This window comes from Pteropus medius, unplaced genomic scaffold, assembly GCF_902729225.1.
Source record: "Pteropus medius unplaced genomic scaffold, Ma_sr-lr_union100, whole genome shotgun sequence".
Classification (NCBI taxonomy): Eukaryota; Metazoa; Chordata; class Mammalia; order Chiroptera; family Pteropodidae; genus Pteropus; species Pteropus medius.
In genome coordinates, this window is record NW_024340851.1 from 1,092,787 (window position 1) to 1,098,902 (window position 6,116).

At 35.1% G+C, this 6,116-nt stretch overlaps 1 long non-coding RNA gene across 1 annotated transcript; it reads left to right on the forward strand.

The window, feature by feature from the left end:
- Positions 1 to 3,624, forward strand: LOC120591760 (uncharacterized). Its single transcript, XR_005649982.1, has 3 exons — positions 1 to 50; positions 2,294 to 2,343; positions 3,297 to 3,624. It is a non-coding gene; the product is annotated as an uncharacterized LOC120591760 (long non-coding RNA).
- Positions 3,625 to 6,116: the final 2,492 nt, after the last annotated feature.

Consider the following 6,116-nt stretch of genomic DNA (forward strand, 5'->3'; position numbering starts at 1 on the left):
TTCTACAGGCATGAGCACACTTTCTCATCTAGCACACACTCTTTCTTGGGGTAAGTCTCTTTGAGAAAGATTCGATTTGGGCGTTTGGGGCGGAGGGAGCGGCGGCGTAACAAACCAGTAGAAACGCTTTGAGTGTTTGGAGAAAGAAGTTAGACTTCAACTATGAAGTGCTGAACAGATCGTCGTGCTGAATGGTAAAAAAAAAAAAGTTTCGGTGGAAGAGATACAGAACTTTCAAGCTGTTGTTTGATGTAAACACAGTTGTCCTAAAGAGCCGACTTAAAATCACAGAGTTGAGCAGTTTAGAAATTCTTTTGGCTCATTTTATATTTATTTGGTTTACAATCGATTGTAAGCTAATATGGTTTCTATTATGCTGAGGTTTCTTCTAGGAAAACTATATGTGGCATGCCTTTGATGTCTAATTGGTTTATGGAGAATGTGACATTTGCTATATTGAATAATTCATGAACTTGACTATAAAGAAACATTTCAATGAAAAACTAATTCTGGCAAAAATTGAATTTGCTATTATATGTGAAATTGCTGTTTTTCATACAAATGCAATAATGTGATATATTTAAAATTCTCGTCTTGTATATCCTGAATATTTTTAAGATTTTTAGCAATAAGATCTTGTTGAGCTGATAAATATTGTAGTTTAGTTACTTTGTTTTAGAAAATACAGTAATGTAATTCATCATTATTCCACATGGACAAGACCAGCCAAATCCAAAGTTTAGAACATTTCAGAGCTTGTTGTGGTTATTCATTTTGCTCCCTTACCAAATGACACCATCTTTCTTTTTTCCTTGACTACCATGAAGACAGCAATAATAACCTAAACTCCAGATTATCCAATGGCTTTGAAACATGTTTATTTTTCAGAACAAAATTCCGAACAACATATACCATCAGCAGAAATTTTAAATCCTTTTTCCTTGTCACAGATGAAAAGTTTACACCTGTGCTAAAAAAGATGAATTCAGCTGATAAACTTGATGTCTACACTCTAAAGCATGTCCTGCCAATCAGAGATGTGAATGAAAGCCCTATTGGAACAATCACACCAGTCTTTCAGAATGTGTACTCTCTGTAAGTTAAAGAGAGTACTGGGAAGATGCCACACAGCAACAGTCAGGCCAAGCTTAGCTAAAGCTTCATCTATTCAATTCTTTTTGAGAGAAAATGCAGTGAGAATTGTTACCCTTAAAGTGCTATGGTCAGGGCCTAATTGTGTAGTTGCCTTTTTCCTATGGTCATCATGTATTAGTTTGCTTTTTGCTTTCTTAAGGGGGAGAAAAAAACCTATAATATATTTGTGAATGTTAGTACTGAAAATTGGGAGCTTAATAAGAGGTCACCTACCATTGGGAATCCAGCCTCACTTTTAATAGATAAGTAATTGATTATGAGAACAATGCATAGGATAGTAGTCTACTGATTCTATATGGTTATATTCTGAAATACTTTGATAACTTTATATTTTGAGGAGAGGAGTGAATGGGGAACAGGTAGCGAAGGTCAGGATTAAGACCTAGACAGTTAGAGCTGATATACCTGCTGATATGGGCATACAGATAGAGAATGAGAAAAATGAAGGCATTAGGAAAACTTTAGAATATAAATGGTTTCTTGATCTGTGGTTGTTAGCTTCTGACACTAATTAATAATATTTATTTCAGATATTAAAATAGCTCTATACTATGTATGCCTGACTAAATAGACTTGTGGTGATCATTTTGCAGTATATATGCAAATATCAAATCACTGTTTTGTATACCTGAAACTAATATAATGTTGTATGTCGATTATACCTCAATTAAAAAATAAAATAAATCTAGCAATAATTTCATTGAGTTTAATAAAATTTAATACCCTTCACCTCATACTTTGAGGGATTAAAAAAAATTTTTTTTTGTTGCTGTGACAAAAGGGAGCAGGTGAAAACAACTGACAGGAGGAAACATTCAATGAGGCCATGCCATAACACCAGTTGAAGGCTGCTGTCAATTAAAGTTAAAGGTGTAAGGAGAAATGAAACTGAGGTCCAGAAAGGGATTGCAATTTACTCTCACACAGTTAGCTAGTGATGGGGTTGGATGTAGCTATATTGAATTAATACCAAATATGAAACATTCTGGGTATTCGAACTTCCAAGTTTGCTTAGACTCCAAATAAAAAGTTTTCATTATAATCTGTATCAGTTGTGAAAGCCATAAAAGAAAGAAATATTAATGTTTTTGTCTTTCCTTAAGATAAACTAGTAAAAAAATATTAATTTTCATTCTAGGAATACTGCTCTCTGGAGGAGTGTGAAAACCAATTCTCCTTAATATTAAGGTGATCTCAAATATATTTTAAATTGTCTAATTTTGTTATTTTTAATTTAGTTCTCGTAGATTGGAAAAAAAAATATTTCAGGAGAGGTGGAGTATTACTTAGTAGTCTGCTTTGTTTAGGTCTCCTTTGTTCAGAAAAAGATGAGAGGAAACAATAGTATAAGTTTGGCACCAGTAGATGAATCTACTTTACAGGCAGTAAATGAGTAGAGTTCAAATGCAGGTGCTACTTGTAAAAATTTCATTGCAACGTATGTTTGGTTCTATACAAATATTGAGCAGAGTTGTGATTTGAAGATCTTATACACATGCTATATTGGGTAGGCCTAGGACATCATAGTAGAGGCAGCAGTGATTGTCAGTGTGCTAATACCCAGTAATCGAAGACTCGCTCATATCACTATAGTTCAGGGGAGAAATAAATCCAACTGGGGTTGGGGTTCGGGTGAGAGACAAGGTAGTGAGGTCTGCACCTGTTGTTCCAGTCTTCTTTCTTCTTTCCCTATCAAGGGCCTTGCCCAATAGTAACAGTTGTTACCAGGAAAAAAGAAAAAGAAAAAGAAAGAAAGAACAAAGAACCAATATAACTTCAGGCCAAAAAAATAAATATCCATTGTTCAGTTGTTTTTAAGGTACTGTATTACCTTATGGAAGTGTAAGAAGTATTTTTATGCCTTTTATCATTAGTTATCTTTAAATGGTTATAGGTTACACAGACTCATGGACTTTATGCTTGTCAATATAAGTAACAAAATATGGCACAGCAGTGACAGATTTGGAAAATAATTTTTTCTGCAATTCTGTAATAATGAAATCCAAAACATTTAGATACCATTTTAAAATATGTTGGCTCTCATTTATTTTGATTTATATCATTAATTTCATGATCTTGACATACGTTTTATTGAAAATCTCTCTCCATGGCCCACTGTTATGACTAATTCTATTTCACAGCATTTTTTAGAGGAAATCTCTAACCACAGTACCTCCAGAAAGTTCATTGATTACCAAAGTCTCGGATAAAATTGATGCCAGAATTTATTTTGAACTAATGTGGTGAGTACCACTCTCCTGGTAAAAGCTTTCTCTAAAATTCTTAATTTTATTCTTCAACTTTCCTTTTGTAATTAGTACTTCCAATTTATCACGTATTATATAAGTCAAAAATCTAGAATGAATGGAGGATTTGTAATTGTTTATTGTAATCCAGGCAATTTTGGTAGAGATGAATATTGATTCTTTGGTTTAAGCCCTCTTTGCCACTTGTATATACCTTTCGAGATGGGAGACATGTTTTTTATTCATATTATCAGGATCAGTATTCAAGAATATCAAATGAATTGGTATGCAAATTGATAACTAATTTGCCTGTTCAAATATGTGGAATAAAACCAAATTCCTAGTTGGCATGTATGAGCCTCACAGAATTTGGAGATGAGCTCTTTTAGGAACACCCAAAATTTTGCTCAAAAGATCTGAGACTTCTGCTAAGATGATATATTGTCTCAAGTCTCAAAACAATTTCATAATATGAGATTGAGCAATTTCTCTGCAGTTGTCTTATGATATAACTAAACGCTAGGGAAAATAACTTCTACTTTAGTAGTATTGATGCAATCTTTGGTCCCCTCATGTTGAGCATGAAGCCACATTATTTTCTAAAGATTAGACTGTGTCATCAGGTGAAGGGTTAGTGGGAGACTGGAGTATTTTTTTGTATGTTAAAAAGCAAGTTAATCACTAAGAATAGGATCTCCTTAGTTTAGGGCCTGTCAGTTTCCTGCTTTTTTTCTCAAATAAAGTGGGAGAATAAAATACCCACAATAATCTCAGTGCAAACCAAATTCAATGTAGAAAAACATTTTAAAAAGGATATTTCTTGCATCAAAAATACACAGGGTGTATTTTTATGGGGTCAAAAGTCTAACCCCACTTTCTCTTGGAGCCTCAAAGCCCCCAAACATAGTATATTTCATTAAAATTAGAATTTTTTTAAAAAGAAAAAATTGTGAACACTAGTAAGAACTGTCCAAATTGGCTCCATATGTGTAGGTCAAAGTTAAAATTTCATTGAAGGTCAGATTTCTCTTTGGTCAAACTCCAGGTGACCTGCTTCCTGCCCGTTCTCAATGAAAATACATCCAGCCAGCCCTCTGACCCCTCTAGGTGATTAATTGTTGGAATAATTGGCTGCGAAGGTCTTCACAAGACAATAGTCTAAAGCTACTTGCGGTAGAAGATGCAATTAACTGTGTTAGCCTATTTTTTTTCTTCTTCATCTTATTTGAAGCTCAAGAGTTGGCCCTTTGCCTTCATTCAGTGCACAATATGTCAGCCATTTAGGAAAATCTAGTGGTTAAAAAACACTTTTTTTTAGTCAAAAGAAAGGAGGCCAGTCAGAAAAGAGACCTTATTTCTTGAATATTGTTGATTTCTCCTTCAGAATCAGCTTAAGAGCCAAATACCTCTCTGTTTTTTTTTTTTTTTTTTGCTTTCTAGCTCAATTAGAGAAATATTCTTTGACATAGCCCCCTAGTTGTCCTGTTATGAGAAAATTGTGTAGTCAAGGTTGAAACTCAAGAGGGGCTCTCTGATGTATAAGGTATACATGGTGTTAAGAGAAGGATATGTTGCTAATATGAAGTTCAGCATACCAAGAAAGACAGAGTAATAGGTGTCCAGTTGTGTTGGGAGGGAGAAGGAAAAAGTTTCTATAATGTTTCTTTGTGGTTAGGTAGAACTGAGTACTGGCAAGCTCATAAAGCTCTTCACAAGCCCTGTTGAATCTTCCTAGTCTTAGCTGTGAGGCTCAGAGGTATGTTTATACAGGGAAGAGAAACAGTATAGCCAAGTTACAAAGCGAACCAGTGTCTGAGTCAGAAATAGAACTCCTTGCTTCCAATGCTGTGTTAAGTCCCAGCACCACACCCTCACTGCTAGACAGCAAAGGAGCTGTGTGTTCAAGCAAGGGAAAGCTATGAATAGGGCCTTAGTGGCAGTCTTCCCATGACCTCTCTTCAGTATTGAGATTGTAATGCTTTCTTATCTGTGGCCCTTTCTCTCCTACAGGATTTGGTTACTCAAAGAAGCAGAGCAAACTGCCTGCTGTGGGTATAGCTTATATGTTCTGAGAGACATAAAACTGAATGGAAAACTGGGGAGACAGAGCTCACCTCTTTGAAACACACCATCTTGAGCAGTACAAAATAATACATAGCCAGTGAGCTAGAAGCATGCTGTGTAAATGGGTCACCAGTGGAACAGACTGAAGGGACTCTGGGCAGGGGTGAAAAGGCTTCTATTATGAAAGCATTTTCCAAGTAAAATAAACTTACTGGCAGTACTTATTATAGAATGCAAGTGCAAGCAGATCGTAATGAATGAGTTTTGGCTTTAATGTTAGGGGTTTTGCAGTCCCATAATTTCTTCAGATTGTGTGATTATGTTAGAGGGATATTTTTTACTATCTTGATTTCTTTCAACAATGAAGAAAAAAGAGGCCTCCAGACTAATGAGCAGTGAGTAGGGGTGTTAAAAATAATATATAAAGTAGTTTAAGCAGTAAGAAGTTTGCTATTCTCTTTTTCTGTCTGCTACCTCATTGGTGAAAATTTACAGAAACTTAGGCCTACAGTTTTCAAAAAGAGGTTTGAAATTCACTGACTGAAAATTTCCAGGCTCTTCCTGGTTTTTATTTTCTGATCAACTTCAGGGACCTTAAACATAGTGATCACATACTGTTCTTTCTGAGAAAACTGAAAGGAGTGAGGTGAA